Source organism: Onychomys torridus, chromosome 13, assembly GCF_903995425.1.
Source record: "Onychomys torridus chromosome 13, mOncTor1.1, whole genome shotgun sequence".
In the NCBI taxonomy this organism is placed as follows: Eukaryota; Metazoa; Chordata; class Mammalia; order Rodentia; family Cricetidae; genus Onychomys; species Onychomys torridus.
The window spans coordinates 53,198,256-53,217,168 of record NC_050455.1 but is presented as its reverse complement, the minus strand read 5'-3'; positions in this window follow the sequence as shown (position 1 = coordinate 53,217,168).

Sequence of the window (18,913 nt, the reverse complement as noted above, 5' to 3'; positions counted from 1 at the left end):
CCCGTTTAAATTCTTGCCTCAGCCATTCAATATAGAAAGTGATGTGTTCTCTCCACATAAGGCACAAACAAGGGTAGCTCATTCAGAGATGGGAAGCCAGGGGTGAGGGTATGTGAATTTGGCCATTCCATTTTCCATCATTTAGTAGATGCTTGTTACTTTGGTTACTTTTCTATTGCCATAATAAGAAACCATGATCAAGGCAACCTACAGAAAAAAGAGTTTATTTGGGGCTTACAGAGGATTAGAGTCATGACCGTCAAGATGGGGAAGCATGACAGCAGGCAGGCATGGTGCTGGAGCAGTAGCTGAGTGTGGTGATATATTTCATACCCTAATAAACTTGCCTGAGGGTCAGAGGACAGAGCGAGCTACTAGATTAGACATAGAGGTCAGGCAGTAGTGGCACACACCTTTAATCCTATCACTTGGGTAGCAGAGATCATCTGGATCTCTGTGAGTTCAAGGCCACACTGGGTTACATGAGATTGATCCAGTGTAGGAGAGAAACAGATCCAGGCAACGGTGGGACACACCTTTAATCCCAGCACTTGAGATTTCATGCCTTTGCTTGAGAAGCACACACACCTGTAATCCCAGCAAGTAATATGGCAGGGCAGAAAAAGGTATATAAAACATGAAGAAACAGGAATTCACTCTCTTTAGAAGGAGGATTTTGTAGAGGTAAGAACTAGTGGCTGGCTGTTCTGCTTCTCTGATCTTTCAGCTTTCACCTTGATATCTGGCTTTGGGGTTTTTTTTTTGTTTTGGTTTTTTTTTTGTCTGTTTGTTTTTTATTAAAAGACCATCTAAGATTCAAACAACAACAACTGAGAGCTCATATCTTGATCCACAAGCATGAGGCTAACTGGGAATGGCATGGGCTTTTTGAAACCTCAAAGCTGGCCCTCAGTGATGTGCCTCCTCCAACAAGGCCACACCCCCTAATCCTTCCCAAACACTCCCAGCAACTGGAGACCAAGTATTGAAGCACATGAGCATATGGGGGCCATTCTCATTCAAATACCACACTTAAGTGGGGAGGACATCAACTAAGAAATTCAGGGGACACAGATAGGAACGAAAAGCTTTCATTTTCTTATTCCACTTTGCTGTCTTTTGCAGGTCTGAGAATGGATAGTATATGGTTGTTTAATGAAGAAGAGGTGGGGAGCTGAGGGACTGTGCTCTCCTCAGACTCATCTACTGCATTTCGATCCTTGAGCCACGATAGAGCTAAACCTCAAATCAACCCTTGAATGACTTAGGCCTTGGTTTTCCTTTATGTGACTTTGAGATAGTTACATCTCTTCCACTGCCCATTGGGAACACATTTTTCTCATCCTAAATGCTGTTGTGAGTGACTCCATAACAGCAGAAGGCTAGACCAGTGCACCAGTTCTTACTTATCAAAAGCATGTTACAGCAATCTGAGCCAACTAAAAGTAAATAAAACTCAAAAATAATGACATCAGAATATTCAATTCCATCAGACTTTCAAAACTCTCACCACATGGTTCTTATGGACAGTTCAGTGTGAATGCCTGTCAATTAATTTTAAGGACTCTTAGTTCTCACTTGGTTAGACTATGATAATTCCTAGATTTAAGTCAAACTTTAAAAAATTATGCAGATGAGGGCTTGCATGCCTCTTCTCCTTTCAGCTATGATGGACAGCATACTGGCAGGTAAGATTGCTGCCCCAAGGTGACTGACATTGTGTGAAGGCATTATTCCACTAGGAACAAAACATGTTTTCAGTTGGTTTTATTGCAATTTATTCTAGTTATCTAACCACCCACCCACACACACTAGCCTCCATGGAGGGGAATGGTACTCATTTTGTGACATCTCTCCTCTTCATTTCAGATGTGAGATAGAGATACCGGCCTGAAATATATGCTTGAGGTCTATACTTACCTTCATAGCATACCTACCCCAGGTACCTGACATGCAGCCTGCTGTAAGATAGCAAAGGGTAGTGATGGCAACATCAGAAATTAGGATAAGTTCAACAAGAATAAAAAAACACCTGAGCAGGGCAGTGGTGGTGCATGCCTTCAATCCCAGCACTCAGGAGGCAGAGGCAGGTGATGGATCTCTGTGAATTCTAAAACAGCCAGCTCTATAGAGCTAGTTCTAGGACAGCCAAGGCTACACAGAGAAACCCTGTCTCAAAAAAACAAAAACAATGATAACAAAAACTACAAAAGCACTCGAAACCTAGGTCTTTGTGCTTCCAACATCTCAAAGAAGTCTGATACTCAGGACAAGTCCTGTATCATAGTATTTTCCACCTGCCCTCAAGAGTCATTTGGATTTTATTTCCCAGATGCCTGGCTGTATGGATTCTCAGCCTAAGAGATTAATTCCCTTCCTGCCAAACTGCAGGGCACATTTTTTCACCCTTTGCTCTGGTGACTTGTTACAAATGTTTATAAGTCATTCCTCTCAATGTAAATCAAAAGGCAGAGCCCAGAGGGATATGGGGCTCTTTCTGTAACTGTGTACATTTGTGTAGTTAAGTGCTAAACATTGAAGGCACACTGAAGCCTGTTCCTGGTTTTCATCTAAACACCTTGTCACACATATTCTCTGAAACAGAAGGACAACATCACATTCTTCTCTTACCAGATGTCCCTTTGCCACCACATTCTTACAGTGGATGGTTCATGGCTAACCCAAAAACAGTGGCCCAGTGTCTGCAGCTGGTGATCACAGCTCCCCTCACACTTTGGTTATTGCACTGAGAACTCTTTTTTTTTTTTTTTTCTTTTATGGTTTCTCTGTGTAGTGCTGTCTGTTCTGGAACTATACACTAGGCTGGCCTTGAACTCAGAGATCCACTGCTTCTGCCTCCCAAGTGCTGGGATTAAAGGCATGTGCCACCACTGCCTGGTTTGCACTGAGAGCTTTACAAGCCTGTTCTTATTTTGTCTTCACCGCTAACACACAGACAGCACAGAAACGGAAATGGAGTAGACAGTAAGTATCTTTGTACCTGGACTGATTTTCAAGCTTATATTGTAAGGAGCAGAGAGAAGAGACACATACACGCTGATACTCAGCTAACTTTCCCTACCCTTCCTAAAGCCAGGACTCAGCCGGGGAAAGCATGCCATCCATGTTCAGGGAGAGTCTTCCTATCTTAATTATCCCAGCTAAGAAAATCCCTCCCAAGCATGCCTGCAGGCCAAGCATTTCTATTCAATTTCTCCTGAAGATCCTCCTCTCAGGTGGTTCTACAGCATTCCGAGTTGACACTTAAAACTAACAATCACATTAGGGATTACCCACAAAGATTTCACTTACCAAAAGATAGCCACATCGTGCCTGTGATCTCTTTTTTGGTATGTGTATGCATATGTGTGTGTGCATGTGCTGTGCATGTGTGCTAAGTATGAATGTTTGTATGTAGGTAGGGTGCCTGTGTAGCTGTGTGTAGGCCTGAGTTGACACTAGGTGGTTGCAATTACTCCCTACTATTTACCGAGGCAGGGTCTCTCACTCAACCTGGAGCTCACCAGTTCCAGCTAGTCTATAGTCTAGCCAGGGACTCCTCTACTCTGTCTCCCACGTGCCGGGAGTACAAGTGGCTGCTGCACCTGCCCAGCTTTTATGTGTGTTCTGGGGGTCCAAACTCCGGTCTTCACACTTGCAGGACAAGTATGTTACCTACCAGGCTATCTCCCCAGCCTCTGTAATCACTCAGTATAGAAACACACATTCATTCGTAATGCTTGGTGAATACCTAATGTGTTGAGTCTCAAGGTAGCAAGAGGGCTATGGAGTTAGTCAGGCAAACACAAGCCCTCGCTCCCTGCAGCCTTACTCGGACACAAAAACTCCAAAATAGACTTACAAAGCAAGGGCAGTGGACAGGAGGAGGCTGATAGCAGGTCGAGAAAGCAGGGCTGACTCCAGAGGGCTACCTGTGGTCTGGGCATTGATCTGCATCCTTCCCTTGTTGTTTTGGATCTGTTTCCCAACTGTCCTTTGAGATTGGTACCACCACTTCTCCATTTTACAGAGAAGCAGACTGAGTATGGTTGAGATAGGTAACCTGGCTGTGATCACCTCACAGATGAGACTTCGGCTGTGAGCACTGAGGTCAGCCAGAGGCTTTTGGCCATCTTGTTCCAAACAACCACAATTAGCCTAGGTCTCATACACACTTAAAAAATCTTGAAACCATTTAAGAGTTGACATGATAATGGAGTACTATTAGGCAAAAAATCTAAGGCAAATCATCTATCTTTGAAGTTGAAATCCCACAGAGTTCCACCCTTAATGTCTAATGATGAACCAGAAATTCATGTAACACCCCCCCTCCCCACACACACACAAAGGGAATTTTCTGGATCTGAACAGATCAGGGGGTACTAAACTCCTGGACAAGAGACACCATTCTGGAAATAAATTGACTTATGAATCTGCAGCTGAAGTTCACAATATAAATTCTGAGCAGTCCAGAAAAAAATCTCAAGTCAGGAACTTATTTCAAGAGCAGTAATGCTGTTTTGGGGACTTCGCAGCCCATATCTCACACAATTCTCCCGAACTATTTCCAAAGGAAAATGCATAATTCTCAGGTATGACTCAACACATGGACATTCAAGGAGAGAAGGCCCTTCAAAGTGAACAAGAACAGAGGAAAAACAAGACATACCGTGCCTTCAGTACTGAAATGATGCCAAAATTATTTTTTTAAAAGAAGCCTCCTACAGCAAAGTCAAATCAACAAACAAATAGATAAGTCTGAGAAATAAGAAACAAAAACAAGAGAGAAGACACGTTTTTAAACGATAATTTACAAAAGAACTCAGTGATTATAACATGGAACTCAATGGGCGTGCTCAGCATTGTATTATGTATGGCCAGAGAGAGAATTAGTGAAGTGGAATCTAGATTTGGGGAAATTATACAGGATGCAAACATAAAAAGGATGTCAAGAAAGACAAAAAGGAGCTGGGGTTGTGCCTCATTTGTGGAGAATGTACTTGGTCTAAGTGCAGCCCCCGGGTTCAACTCCCTAGCACTACACTACCAAACAAAGTAAAACAAAAAAAAAAAAACAAAAAAAAAACCCATCAAAGTCTCTCATTTGCCTTATCAGAGTTCCAGAAAGGAGAAGACAAAAATCGGGCTAAAATATGAATGTAGATTTTATCCTGAGAATTATAACACACCATGAAGGAGCTAAGTGAGGCACAGGCAAGGCCGTCACACAAGATAGGATGCTTTTGTTGCTTGAAAGTATTTAGCTGAGGGTGACAGAACCCAAGGTAGCCTGTGTGGTAGGCAGGAGGCCGCCTGGGCAGACGGAAGCTTCTTTTAAATTCCTGTAGGAGACTAAACAGTGACAACTCTGGCTGTCTGTCATAATGGCTTTCACTTTTTGCTCTTGGATTATAAAATAGGGATGGCTTTCCCGGAGAACAGTGACATCAGACCAGACTGTCATCTTTTCTTCCAAAGGTCAATTTTCCATCAAAGGGAACACTGCTGAGAAACCAAACACACACCCTCTGCATCTCTTTCACGTGGCATTGATTATAGCCGATTTTAGTCCAGGGTCTGGACTCTGTGCTGTATGCAGAGGTTGGCTTCTATCTTGCTTTGTGGTTATTTTCTTTCTCATCCTTCCAGGATTTCATCTTCTATTTCGCCTTAGTGGTGTATGTAATACAATACTCGCCTTGCTTTGCATTCTGAAGTATGCGAGGTATTTTCTCTGACAATCGTATCCGAAGGATAGTCACTGCTCATGTCTTTGTGTGTTAGCTGAAGTCCCTGATCAAAAAGGCAATCCAATGTCACATGAGTTAGAGTGTATGAGGGTTGACGGGTGGTTAATAGCTCACCTTGAACTATGACAGAGGGCAGCGCTGAGATCATTTGCAACTTACAGAATAGGAATTAGTAGCAGAAAATAAGGGCTTTTGTGAAGTGCTAATTACACTGAAGGGAAATAAAGCTGGAAGTCGAGGTCACTCTGCTGTTGGTTAGAAGGTGGGAGCAGAGGCAGAATAAGCAGTTTCTGACCTCTGTAGTTGGACAGCTTTGCAGGGACAGTGTTACACCGGTAGAGCCATAGATCTTGAGAATAGAACTTGAGCAGGTTCTGCTGAGCTAGGCCAGCAAGAGGGGAAAAGTGACTACAAATATCCAAATGCTCTGGGAACTCTCCTGTAAAAGACTGGGACTGTGAGTACGGGGAGATGGCTCGGTTTGCCAAGTACCTTTCAGGCAAGCGTAAGGACCTGAGTTCAGATCCCCAGAACCCATGTAAAAAGTTGAGTGTGGGGGTACATGTCTGTAAGCCCGCCATGGGGGTTAAGAATACTTGTCGCTCTTGCAGGGGACTGAAGTTTGAGACTCAGCATCAATACTAGGCAACTCATAAACACCTGTAACTACAGCTGCAGGGGATCCAGCCTCCTCTTCTGGCCTCCACAGGTACCAGTACTCGTAAACACAAAGTGCACGGGCTGGGGAGATGGCTCAGCAGGAAAAGTGTTTGCTGAGAAAGCTCCCATATAATATCATGCTATGGGAAGTAACATAGCATGTGTAATCCGAGCACATAGGAGAGAGAGACAGACTATCCCCAGACAAGCTGGGTAGCCAGACTACATGAAAATGACCTTGTAGTTCAAGTGAGAGACCTCGCCTCAATATATAAGATGGAGAGCAATTGAGGGAAACACCTTGTGTCAGCCTCTGGCCTCTACACACCCACACACATGTGCATGTACACACAGGCAAACAGGTTATACAGGCATGCACACACACCACACACATTCACACACATAAACAAACTAAATGAACAAGGTAGGGCACAGTGGAGATATCTAAAATTGTTATCTGGTCTCCATGTGCATGTACACACACACATACACACACACACACACACACACACATACACAAAACCCAAACATGATCATATGTGTGTGATCCCAACTTATCAGCTCAGAAGACAGTCTGTATTTGCATGCCATAGTCACTGTCAGGAACCAAAGCAACATATTTGCAGCAAATCAGAACACATTTCCAGCATCCTGCGGAAACTGCAGGGAAGGAATGTTTCTACTGAAGAAGGGATGGCAAATTGAATTAATTACATAGCACCATTAGCACTAATTAAAGATGTGCAGTGCATCACTGGTGTTTTCTTATTTAGTGTGCGCTCAGCTGCTCATTTTCCTTCAACAAACACAGAAAATATTAATAAAGGCTTTCATCTAACCACCATGAATGCTGGAGTCCAATTCTTGTTTTACCATGTAGCTGAGAGCTTAAGGGAGAGACTGAAGTCTCTCAATTTACCTTAGATGGAAATATTCTGAATCTTACTCTTCCAGCTGAGTGATGAGTCTTAGTATTTAGATTTAAAGAAGGTCTTTAAAGATTATCAAATCCATCAGTAAGATATTTCTAAGCAGTACTATCTTACTCTTTAAAAATAATATATTTTAGCCAGGAAGTAGTGGTACATGCCTTTAATCCTAGCACTCAGGAGGCAGAAGCAGGTGGATCTCCATGAGGACAGCCTGGTCTACAGAGCAAGTTCCAGGACACCCAGGGATACACGGCAAAACCCTGTCTCAAAAACCCAATATATATATTCTTTGAGAATTTCATACATGCGTACTATGTGTGAGGATTACATTCATTCCCTCTCCTCTAGCTTCTCTCAGATGCCCTCCATGTTTTCTCTCAACTTCCTGATCTCTTTAAAAAAACAAAACAAAACAAAAAGCCAACAAAACACCAGCAAAACAACTCATTGAATCCAATGAGTGCTGTACATGGATGAATAGGTGAGGAGCCATCTACCGAGAGTTACACCCCTAAAGTGAACTCTGACTCTTTTGCTGCCACCATTAACTGCCAATAACTTCTCAGCTGGGTGGGGCATCATAAGCCCCTCCTCCATCAACGCTGCAATGTGGACTGGCTCCATCTTGTCTTGTGCAGGCAAGCACAGTGGCGTGAGACCCTGATTGCAGCCATCCTGTCATGTACAGAGGACATGATTTCACCCCATCCTGACTGGCTCTTGGACTTGTCCCATCCCACTCCTCCACAATGTTTCCTGAGCCTTGGAAGGAAGAGCTGGAGTATAGGTGTGCCATCATGACGAAGTGTTCTAGAGACACTGGTTCTCTGCACTTTGACCAGTTGTGAATCTCTGCACAAAGATACTGTTCTGATAAGGGCTGAGAACTGCTCTAGCCTCTGAGTACAGAAATAAGTGTTTAGAAGGCAGTTTCATACTATGTTGATTCAGCAAAATCCCCTGCAGGGCCTGAACTCCACTGTTCTTAGGCACAGGTTCTTAGCCAGATTTGCCTCATCAGGTGTGACGTTCCCCCTGGGAAGTGTTATTGTACTGTCTTATCTGATACCTCACTTTCTTGGAAACAACAAAAAGAAGAGATGAACCTACAGTTCTTAGGTACCAAGTACCAAGTGATGGAGAAACAGTGAGATGAAACATTGTTTAAAAGCTGTAGCAGGGAACAGGAAATAGCTGCTTTCAATAAACCACATGACTAAATCTAGGAAGAATTCAACTAGATGACTGTGCAATGTGCAGTTGAAGCACAGTGCAAACACTGCTTGATTCACTTTAAAATATTGATGAAGTACCTGCAGTATATAAAACACTATTGGAGGCTTTGCATATGACAAAGAAATAAGAAAAACACCATAGCCTTTGCTTTGGATTGGGATAAAAACCAACCTCACCCGGACATCTAAAGACTCAGCTAACTTAAAATACCTTCCTGCTATGAGTTCGACTGTGCAGACTCCTTTTGTTAGAAGAGAGAGACAGAGAAAGGAACATCTGTCAACCCTTTTAGCCAAGGGAAATTTTTCTCCAGGCTATGTTGGGTCAGGCAGCTGTTTCCTGATGTTTGACAGAGAGCAGTGCAGGGACACATGGCCACATTAGGCTCACTCTTTTTTGGTTTTCTGAGACAGGGTTTCTCTGTGTAGCTTTGCGCCTTTCCTGGAACTCACTTGGTAGCCCAGGCTGGCCTCGAACTCACAGAGATCTGCCTGGCTCTGCCTCCCGAGTGCTGGGATTAAAGGCCTGCGCCACCACCACCCGGCCTTCACTTTTTTTTTTTTTTTAAATCAGGGGTCACCAGCAACACTTTTGGCAAATGATTAACCAGCAGGTTTGGGTTTTATCAGCCATATAACTGCCACAATCTCTTCTTGCTGTCTGATGTGTGGATCAGAGGTCAATAATAGCTTTGAGACTAGTTACTGATTTATATAGTCAAATATTCCTTGGGCCTTGTCAGAAAAAGATGCTCTTCCTCTTCACAACAGTTGGGAATGAGGTAGCTGCTACCTGGAGAGAGGAATTTGTATGAGCCCAATTGTCCAACAATTTCGACTGTGTGGTGTATACTTCTGGCATCTGGTTTCACTCAACAGCAAGATTAATTGCCTCTCAAAGAATATGTTGACTTTGCCACCACCTTAGTCAGTATTTACTTTGGAATCAATAATGAGAGTCAAAACTTTCAAGGTGGAACTCAAAGCCTACAGATTAAAGAGGCTTCAGACAGGGAGGAACTCAAACAATGTTATGAGGAAGTGGAAAAAATAATAAAATGTTGCCTTTAAGGGGCAACCATTTTGTTTGCAAAACCCGAGTCAGGATTCCCAGTGACGCCAACCGACCCAGGCCTGCCTTGAGGATTTTTTTTTTTTTCTCAGAAGAAAACAGACTTTAGCTGCCCCGTTTGGTGACACAGGCAATGTGGAGTTTCTTGCCAGTGAGAGCAAACCAATGGGAGTAACTCTGGTTAGTCACACTTTCATTAATAGCGTTCATTAAGCATACCAAATGTGCGGCATGCATGCTACTCATCACACAACCTACCTACCCAGTGTGGACTGAAAAAGAAAAACTCCCTGCCAGCAGCTCATTACACCAGCCTGCTCAGCTAGAGCCCGGGCTTATACCTGAGGAAAGTGTGGGTTCCACAATGCTAGAAGCTGGCATTGCTAAGCTTTCCATCTGCCCTGCTCCATCAATCTTACTACTATCTATTGCTCTGTGAACAGAGAAATGCTATAGATATATGCTTCTCACCTGGTACCTGCATTGTGCTTTCTTGGGGGATCTTGTAGAAATGAGGGTTTCATTCAACAGGTCTGATGTGGAACTGAGGCTCTGCTTTCCCAGGAAACTCCCGGAGATGCCAATCAATGCTGTGGGTTCATGATCATTCAAAATGAGATATATATTAGTTGTTTTTCTCATTGCTATAATAAAATCAACTTAATGGATGGTTTATTTTGGCTTGTGGTTTGCAAAGGTGGTCCATCATGGCAAGGAAAACACTGTAGACCAGAGCGAGAGGCAGCTGGTCACATTGCTTCCACAGCTAGGAAGCAGAGAGCAGACAGGAGGCGGGGTAGGGGGCTACAAAACCTTAAGCCCTGCTGCATGGTGACCTTCTCCCTGCTGTGGGGCCGCACCTCCCAAGGGTTCTACAGCCTTTCAAAAAAGTGCCACTAGTTTAGACCCAAGTGTCCAAACATATGAACCCATAGGGGATAGTTCATATTTCAACCATAACAAGGAGATTATGTACCAGCCACCTCAATATCAACTTCATTGGTAGCACCCTTTTCTGTCACATTGCGTATGAATTTTCACTGGTTGTGACATTTATATTATGACTAGAAGTTCTTGCATTTTGAAACAACACTCAAGAGATCCCTACATAGACCATTTTCCCTTTAAACATCTTTCCTGTGTCCATTGAGATATGTACCAGACTAAGGACTACTGCAGATAAAATCACAATGTTATCCTCTTTTGGATACCCAATGACCAGGAAAGGTTGTGAAAAATCCTTTTAAATACATTTGAGACCAAGGTTGAGATGTGTTTTTCAGAGTAGAAGCAATGATTTCCTAAGACCAGGGCTCGCTGTGCCTCTGTCTCTCTTTGTATAGTCTTGTACACAAGGCTCCAGCTCTCTGGGGCCCAGACCAGTGCTGGGGATGTCTTTCTGTATGCTATGAATGTGTTGCTCTGATTTGGTTGACAAATAAAACACTGATTGGCCAGTAGCCAGGCAGGAAGTATAGTATAGGTGGGATAAGCAAAGAGGAGAATTCTGGGAACAGGAAGGCTGAGTCAGGAGTCGCCAGCCAGATACAGAGGAAGCAAGATGTGAAGGCAGAACTGAGAAAAGGTACCAAGCCATGTGGCTAAACATAAATAAGAATTATGGGCTGGGTTTAAGTGTAAGAGCTAGTCAGTGGTAGGCCTGAGCTAATGGTCGAGCAGTTTTAATTTATATACGCCTCTATGTGTTTACTTGGGTCCAAGGGGCTGCAGGACTGGTGGGTAAGAGAGATTAGTCCTGACCATGGGCCAGGTGGGACACAGGAAAACTTCAGCTACAGACCAGTAAAGGAAATTGTTGGAGGTGATGACCTGAAAGGCTTCTTAAATTCTAAAGTTTTGTAGTTGTTAATAGCGCACATCTTTTTGTATAGGTTTGCCTACCAAAAGTGTGATGGAAGTTTTTTACTGAAGAAACAGAAACTGGGACTGGAGATATGGGTTGGAATGTAAAATACCTGCCACACAGCATGAGGACCCGAGTTTAGATCCCTGGAATCTACATGAAAGTCATGTATAGTGGTACGGATACATGAAGATCATGTACACAGTAGTATGGATACATGATAGTCATGTATAGTGGTATGGATACATGAAGGTCACATACAGTAGCATGGATACATGAAGATCATGTACAGTGGTATGGATACATGAAGGTCACATACAGTGGTATGGATACATGAAGGTCACATATAGTGGTATGGATACATGAAAGTCACATACAGTGGTATGGATACATGAAGATCATGTACAGTGGTATGGATTCATGAAGGTCACATACAGTGGTGTAGATACATGAAGATCACATTCAGTGGTATGGATATATGAAGATCATGTACAGTGGTATGGACACATGAAGATCATGTACAGTGGTATGGATACATGAAGGTCACATACAGTGGTATGCATCTGTGCCCCAGAGCCACAGGGGTAGAAACAAGCAGATCTCTGGGGCTTATTTATTGGCTAATCAGTCTAGCCCAACCCATGAGCTCCAGGTTCACTGAAAAATTCTGCCTCAAAAAATAAGCCAAAGAGCAGCTGAGAAAGTCCTGTGGCCTTCATAAGCATGTGTTTTTACTGGAGAAACAGAAACTGGGGCCTGGTGTGTGGAACAGAATGTAAACTACCAGCCACACAAACATGAGTCCCCGAGTTTGGATTCCCAGCCCCCACATGTGCACATACACGTGAACACACACACAGAAACTGAAAGCTATTCCCCACTTCTCCTTTTGTACAACCAGGAAGAGTTTAACAAAAATGCCAACAAACATAACACGTAATTGTTTCTGCTGACTTGCTTGTTGCTAAGGTCTGAAAAGTCATGGGTTAGAAGACAATAGACAGGATGCATAGTAGTCATCAAGTAGCATCCCTTAAATCTGTGTTATCACCTGCAGAACGATGGGGTCAACACTCTATGATCCGTATCCTAGAAGTCCCTACAAAATCCCTAACACAGTTTTCCTTTCTCATCAATTCCCTGATTCCAACCATGGTGAGGGGAGTGGGTCCCTAATGTCTTTAGACAGGGAACAACAAGAATTCTTGTTAGAACAAAGACATCTCATGTATGGCAGCCTTCCTTCTGTGGCTCTTTGACTAATACCATGAATGAGTGAGAGAGTGTCTCTACAGGAAACATAGCAGCAGTCACACACACTGAGGTCACTGCTGCTAAGGCCTTTCAGGAGCTATGACCTGGGTTCCTGCTGATGGCACAGAAGACATTGATAGGAGGAGTTGTGGGAGGTATGGTTGGCCCCCGATTCCTTTTTTTTTTTTTAAATTGTTTATTTCATGTGTATGGAGGTTGTATCTGCATGTATGTCTGTGCACCACATGTATACTTGGTGACCTCAGAGGTGAGAGGAGGGTGCTGAATCCCCTGGGACTGGAGTTACAGGTGGTTGTGAGCCACCATTCAGGCTTGTACCGGTCTTCTGAAAGAACACCCAGTGTCTTTAACCTCTGAGCCATCTCTCCAGAGAGCTTGAATTCTTTCTCCTTCTCTGCCTCTTCAAGACAAGGTCGTATGGTGTAGCCCAGGTTGGCTTTGAACTCACTTAGGTATCACAGGCTTGTCTCAAATTCAAGCCCTGGAGCCCAGATTACCATGAATGCAAGATAAATCAGGAAACGACGCTATTAGCAGAAGCACAATGGTGCCTTGAAGCCTTGGAGCAAAGACATGAGTGGACTTGGGTCCTCTTTAGGTTTCATTTCAATCCCTAATTCTAAGTTTTAATTTGACTTGGGAATTGAGTGTAATCAGAAGTCTCACCACAGGGAACAGAGTTTGGGAAACTGGAACTGATAAGTAAAGGTTTAGTTTGGTTTCAAGAGGAAAAAAAAAATCCAGTCTCAAAGGGAGCCTATGGCTGACTGGGAATTGTGGACAGACATAATTAATAGCATTATAACTGATAAAATGGGAAAGCTCCTCATCAGTGAGGCCTGCCCTCTGCTTCCTGTTCTTGAAGGCAAGCTTGCTGTGCAGAGAAGGGAAGGGAAAATTCACTATGTGATTGTGAAAAGCTGCCTCCATCAGACTTGCTGCTGGCTCCCTGGGCAACAGAGCCTCCCTCCCACTGGGTAATTCAGCATTGAAGAATGCAGACTCCCCAGCCCCTTCATGGACACATTCTCACACAAGGGCCTGGGGTTGGGCCAGGGATCAGCACGGTGGCCCTTAGGTACTCTTAAGCTTGAGAATGGAGCCCTGAGCAATTGGCAATCATTTCCACTTGCACCTGAATAAATTTCAGTTTCTTTCCTTATCACAGACGGTATGTTCCTAAGCCAAAGGAGGAGGAGACCCCGTGATTAAACACAGGAGGGTATTTTATAATAGTTCTGGAGAAATTGAATTTGAATTAAAAAAAAAAGTCACAAATGAAAAGAAAGGATGTATCTGAGCTTTCTGCTCAGGGTAAGCTTGGAGATCACACAATTTTAGAAGAGAGCACAGAATCAAAGCAGCTCCTGTGAAGTCTTTCTATATAGCAAGGAGACAGAACTGTCCTTTGAGCCTGTTCTCTAGTTCCATTTCACTGGGGAGTGGGGGAGAGAGGAAGGCACTTGGAGACATTTTCCATGACCAGACCTTCCAAAGACCTTCCTGTAACCTACGCATGTGTCTGTGAGCTCAGCCAAATGCCTCTGTATGTTTATCTTTCCTTTTGCCTTTCAGTCATGTGGAGATAGATTCCAAAGAGGAAGAGATGTCCTTGGACAGCCCCAGCTGCCTTCATAAAACCATGTTGTGCCTCTGCTGCTACTGTTAGTCTTTCTCATTTCCCCACCCTTCTTTTTCCCCTTCTCTTCCTCCTTCTTCAAAACAAGTTTATCCTATGTAGCTCAGGCTGGATTGCACTCACTTAGGTAACTCAGGCTTGTCTCCAATTCAAGATCGCCCTGCTTCAGCCTCTCAAGTGCTCAGATTATTGGAAGATGCCTCTACGCTCAGCTCACACTGTTTCTTGATGCCAAGGGCTGTGGAGGTGATAGATCAGCGGATAAACATTGTTTCCATTGATACTTTTCTAAGATGCAGTTTGCACACTGAGTTCTCATGGGAACTGAAGAATTCCTGTCTTCAGTCCAAACTATCTGGGTCTCTCCCCCAGGACTAGTACTACTCAAAGAATACAGAAGATTAGAACAACAACAACAACAACACCCAATGTTTCTATTTTCTCAAAGCTCATACTCTTGTCCAGGAGCTGAAACCAGCACAGCTACAGGAGGAAACAACAGCCGGCCCTTTGTCTATGTCACAAAAGTGAGTATCATTCGACTAATAAACTCTCATGGAACACCAACAGATTTCCTTCTTCCAAGTCAGCTCGGATGACAAGACTTATCTTTGAAAATGTTTTCTCCAGACTGCATGATTTCCCTTCCACTTGGCTCCCTTGTGCCACATCTCAGGAAACAAATACATCCCTGGGGTGAAAGGAAATAAATGTATTCTGCATGTGCACATACTTAATTATGACCAGAACTCAAACAGGATCGGAGAGTCGCATTCCAACATGTTTTCCTCCTAAGGTGATGTATATGCATTCTTCTAAGAAGTGGGGTCTCTAGTCCATTTCTCGGAAGATGGGCAAGAGCTAAGAATGACAGCCGGCAGACACCCAGCAGAAAGTTGAACCTTGTAGCACCGGGGACAAGCTCTACTAAACCTCAGGGCAAAGTATCCCCAGTTTGGTGGTGTTGTTGGTCTGTGGTCTTTTGCTCTTTTGGGGGGCCTGCCACCCAGCTTCCAAATAAATCATACACAGAGGCTTATTCTTAATTATGAACGCCCGGCCTTAGCTTGGCTTGTTTCTTGTCAGCTTTCCTTAACTTTATCCAGTCTACCTTTTGCCTCTGGGCTTTTCCTGTTTTCTTACTTCTGTCAATCTTACTCTTACTCCATGGCTTGCTGTGTTGCTGGGTGGCTGGCCCCTGGAGTCCTTCTCCACTCAGATTTCTCCTTCTATTTATTCTCTCTGCCTGCCAGCCCCACCTATCCTTTTTCCTGTCTTGCTATTGGCTATTCAGTTCTTCATTAGACCATCAGGTGTTTTAGACAGGCACAGTAACACAGCTTCACAGAGTTAAATAAATGTAACATAAACAAAAATAATATCAACCTTAAAATAATATTCCCCAACAGTTCAGTCTCCAGCTTGACTATCATTTTAGGTGTAGTCCTGGAAGATCTTACCAGATGATCCAGTGAGTCAACACACATGTCTTAAGCCTGATCTAAGGACACTGTGACCTAGATGTGCACTCTTTAAGCCACTAAGATTGCAGAAATTTGGTTTGACGCAATAGGAAAGAAACATGCCAGGCCACCTTGGAGTCTCTATGCTCCAAAGGTCATGCAGCAATAAGAAGATAACAGTTCAGGAAGGCCCAGTCATTCCAGCTCCTGGATATCTGAGGCTTCCACACAACCATTTCCGACAGGTAATGGGGCTGTCATATGTTTTTTTTCCTGTGATAAAATACTCCAAGAAAAGCAACATAAGGGAGAAAGGACTTATTTCAGCTCACAATTTGAGGTGACAGTCCACTATGGTTGTAGCTGAAAGTCTTCCTGCCTGCTTGGCTCCTGTGGCCTCGTGGTCCTGCAGCCACTCAGACCCACATGAACACACACAGGCTTATATTAATCAAAACTGCTCAGCCATTAGCTCAGGGTAACTACTGACTAGCCTTTGCACTTAAACTCAGCCCATTTTTGTTAATCTATATATCGCCACGTTTTCCGTGGCTTTACCTGTGTGCCATTACATGCTGTTCCCTGTCCAAATTAGACATTTTTAAGAACAATTGAAGTTATGGCTTGAACTTACTACATTTTGGGGGTAGTTTTTTAGCTATGCTTCCTCATATTTTGACTTCCTTTCCTGGGGTGTTTCCTTGACATTTGATGACTTTTAAGGGTGGCATATAGCCTCTTGGCACTGATCTTGCTCAGCTCTTTTTTTTATAGGAGCTTTTAATTTTTTGAGATTAAAACACAATTATATTGTCAGGCATGGTAGCACGTACCTTTAATTCCAGCACTTGCAGGACAGAGGCAGGTGGATCTCTGTGAATTCAAGGCCAGCCTAGTCTACATACCAAGTTCGAGGACAGTCAGAGCTACATAATAGAAAGAACTTGTCTCAAAACAAATTAACAAAACCACAAATAAACGAACTATATAAAAAACAATGTATTACATATAGTATATATGATACATATAATGTACATATATAATTATATTACTTTTTCTCTTCCTTATCATCCCTGTAGTATCTCCCAGTATACCCTACCTCTTGTTCTCTTTCAAATTCATGGCCTCCTTTTCTTTAATTGTTGTTTTAATCTGTCTATCTATTTATCTATCATCTATCTATCTATCTATCTATCTATCTCTATCTACATATATATTCCTAATTATATAAATACAACCTGCTTAATCCATATAATGTTACTTGTATGTATGTGATCTCAGAACTGACCACTAGTGTTGGTTAACCAATTGGGGGTCTTTTCTCTGGGGAAGACTATACCTCCTACCCTCAGCGTTCCTTAGTTGTCTGGGAGTGGAGCCGCAGGAGATTTCCTCTTCCATGTCAGCATGTCTATTTGTATCATCCTTGTTCAGGTCTTGTTTAGGTGGCCATATTGATGAAACTTCAGAGTTGTAGCTTCTCTGACGCTTTTAGGAGACACAGCCTTCTAGCAAATTTCCTGTTCCTCTTGCTTTTGCAGACTTTCTACCCTTTGTCCTATGATGGTGCTTGAACCATAGAACCTGGACTTGTGCTGTGGATGTGTCCATTTGGATTTAGTAGCACATGATCAGTCATTCTTTCTACATTTTGATGAGGTGTAGTTTTCTGTAATCTGTTGCAAAGAGAAATTTTCTCGATGAAACATGGGAACTGCATCTGTAAGTATAAGGATAAATAATTAGAATATAGTTCAGGATCCTGCTGGTTTAATAAAGTAGAGGTTGTAAATTCTCCTCCAATATCCATGGACCACTATTATATCCTTAGGGTTATCATACTTTGCTGGTTGATGTTGTGATTCATAGGCATCATAACTAGGTAGGACTATTGGTTGCTTTCCTACTTTGGAAGCATGTATGCTTCCAGCTTCAGGGTTTGGGGGCCTATTTACTAGTCTTCCCTGCATACCCTACAGCTTGTATTCTAACTTACCATAACTAACAAACCCATCCCCAGAGCATAGGTAAAGGTTAAACTGTCATATGTTTATGTATTTCCACTTCCACTGGTTCTTTCAGATCACGGGTTCTTCCATGTCATGTGCCTCCATAATTCAGGGTTTCCCTCAAGACATCAACACTCATTCCCTGAACATTGGCATCATTTTGCTATGGTAACACATTTTTCCCTTAAAGAATACATCATCCCAGTATAGCCCAGATTAGAAATTCTAGTTTTAGGAGGAAACATCTCCTTGAACTTGATGTCACAGAGGGATTTGTTGTATTTGGGTGAGTGAAAAGAGAAAAGAGGGCATTTTGCATATACAAACAGCATGATAAAGTTATACAGTGTACAGAGAGAGAAGCCTGGCATTTGAAGGACAGAGATGCTCTGGAAAGAGGTGTTTCTCCACAGAGAAACAATGATTGCTTTACATAACCACTGGGTTCCAAAAATTCTTGCTTATCTGCTTTGCTCCAGTTCTTCAATCTAGATCATGTTTTGAGCATCCAGATTTTTTTCATGAGTTGAAACCATAAGAATTATATGGATTATTTATTAATCTATGTTGGCAAATTTCCATAAAGGCACCCCATTTTGATCCATAGTAGGTGTACTGCAGTGAAATTCCAATTCATCACTAGGTAGATTAATTTGACATATGAAATAAGATCTACCAACTGTAAAGCCACAGGCTTAGGCTTCTTAAGCTTTCGGAAGCCCTGGGAATAAAATTGAGCACTGTGACTAAAAGCTGTTCACACTTCCTTGGATTTGAGGTTCATGTAATCCTAGGTATTGTGATGATAATGATTCTGACCTCACCAGAACTGGTTGAGGAATACTGAGACTAGCAAGTGTATTTATATATTAACCGGGAAAAGCTGAGTTGCCTGGTTGTTAAGGCAACAAATACTGTGCAACTCCTTTTGGAGGTTTTCCATGACATGAAACAACATGAATCTAGAAATGTTTAGTTCTGCAACGAAGTCAGACTTTTAGTTTGGGCAAGGCT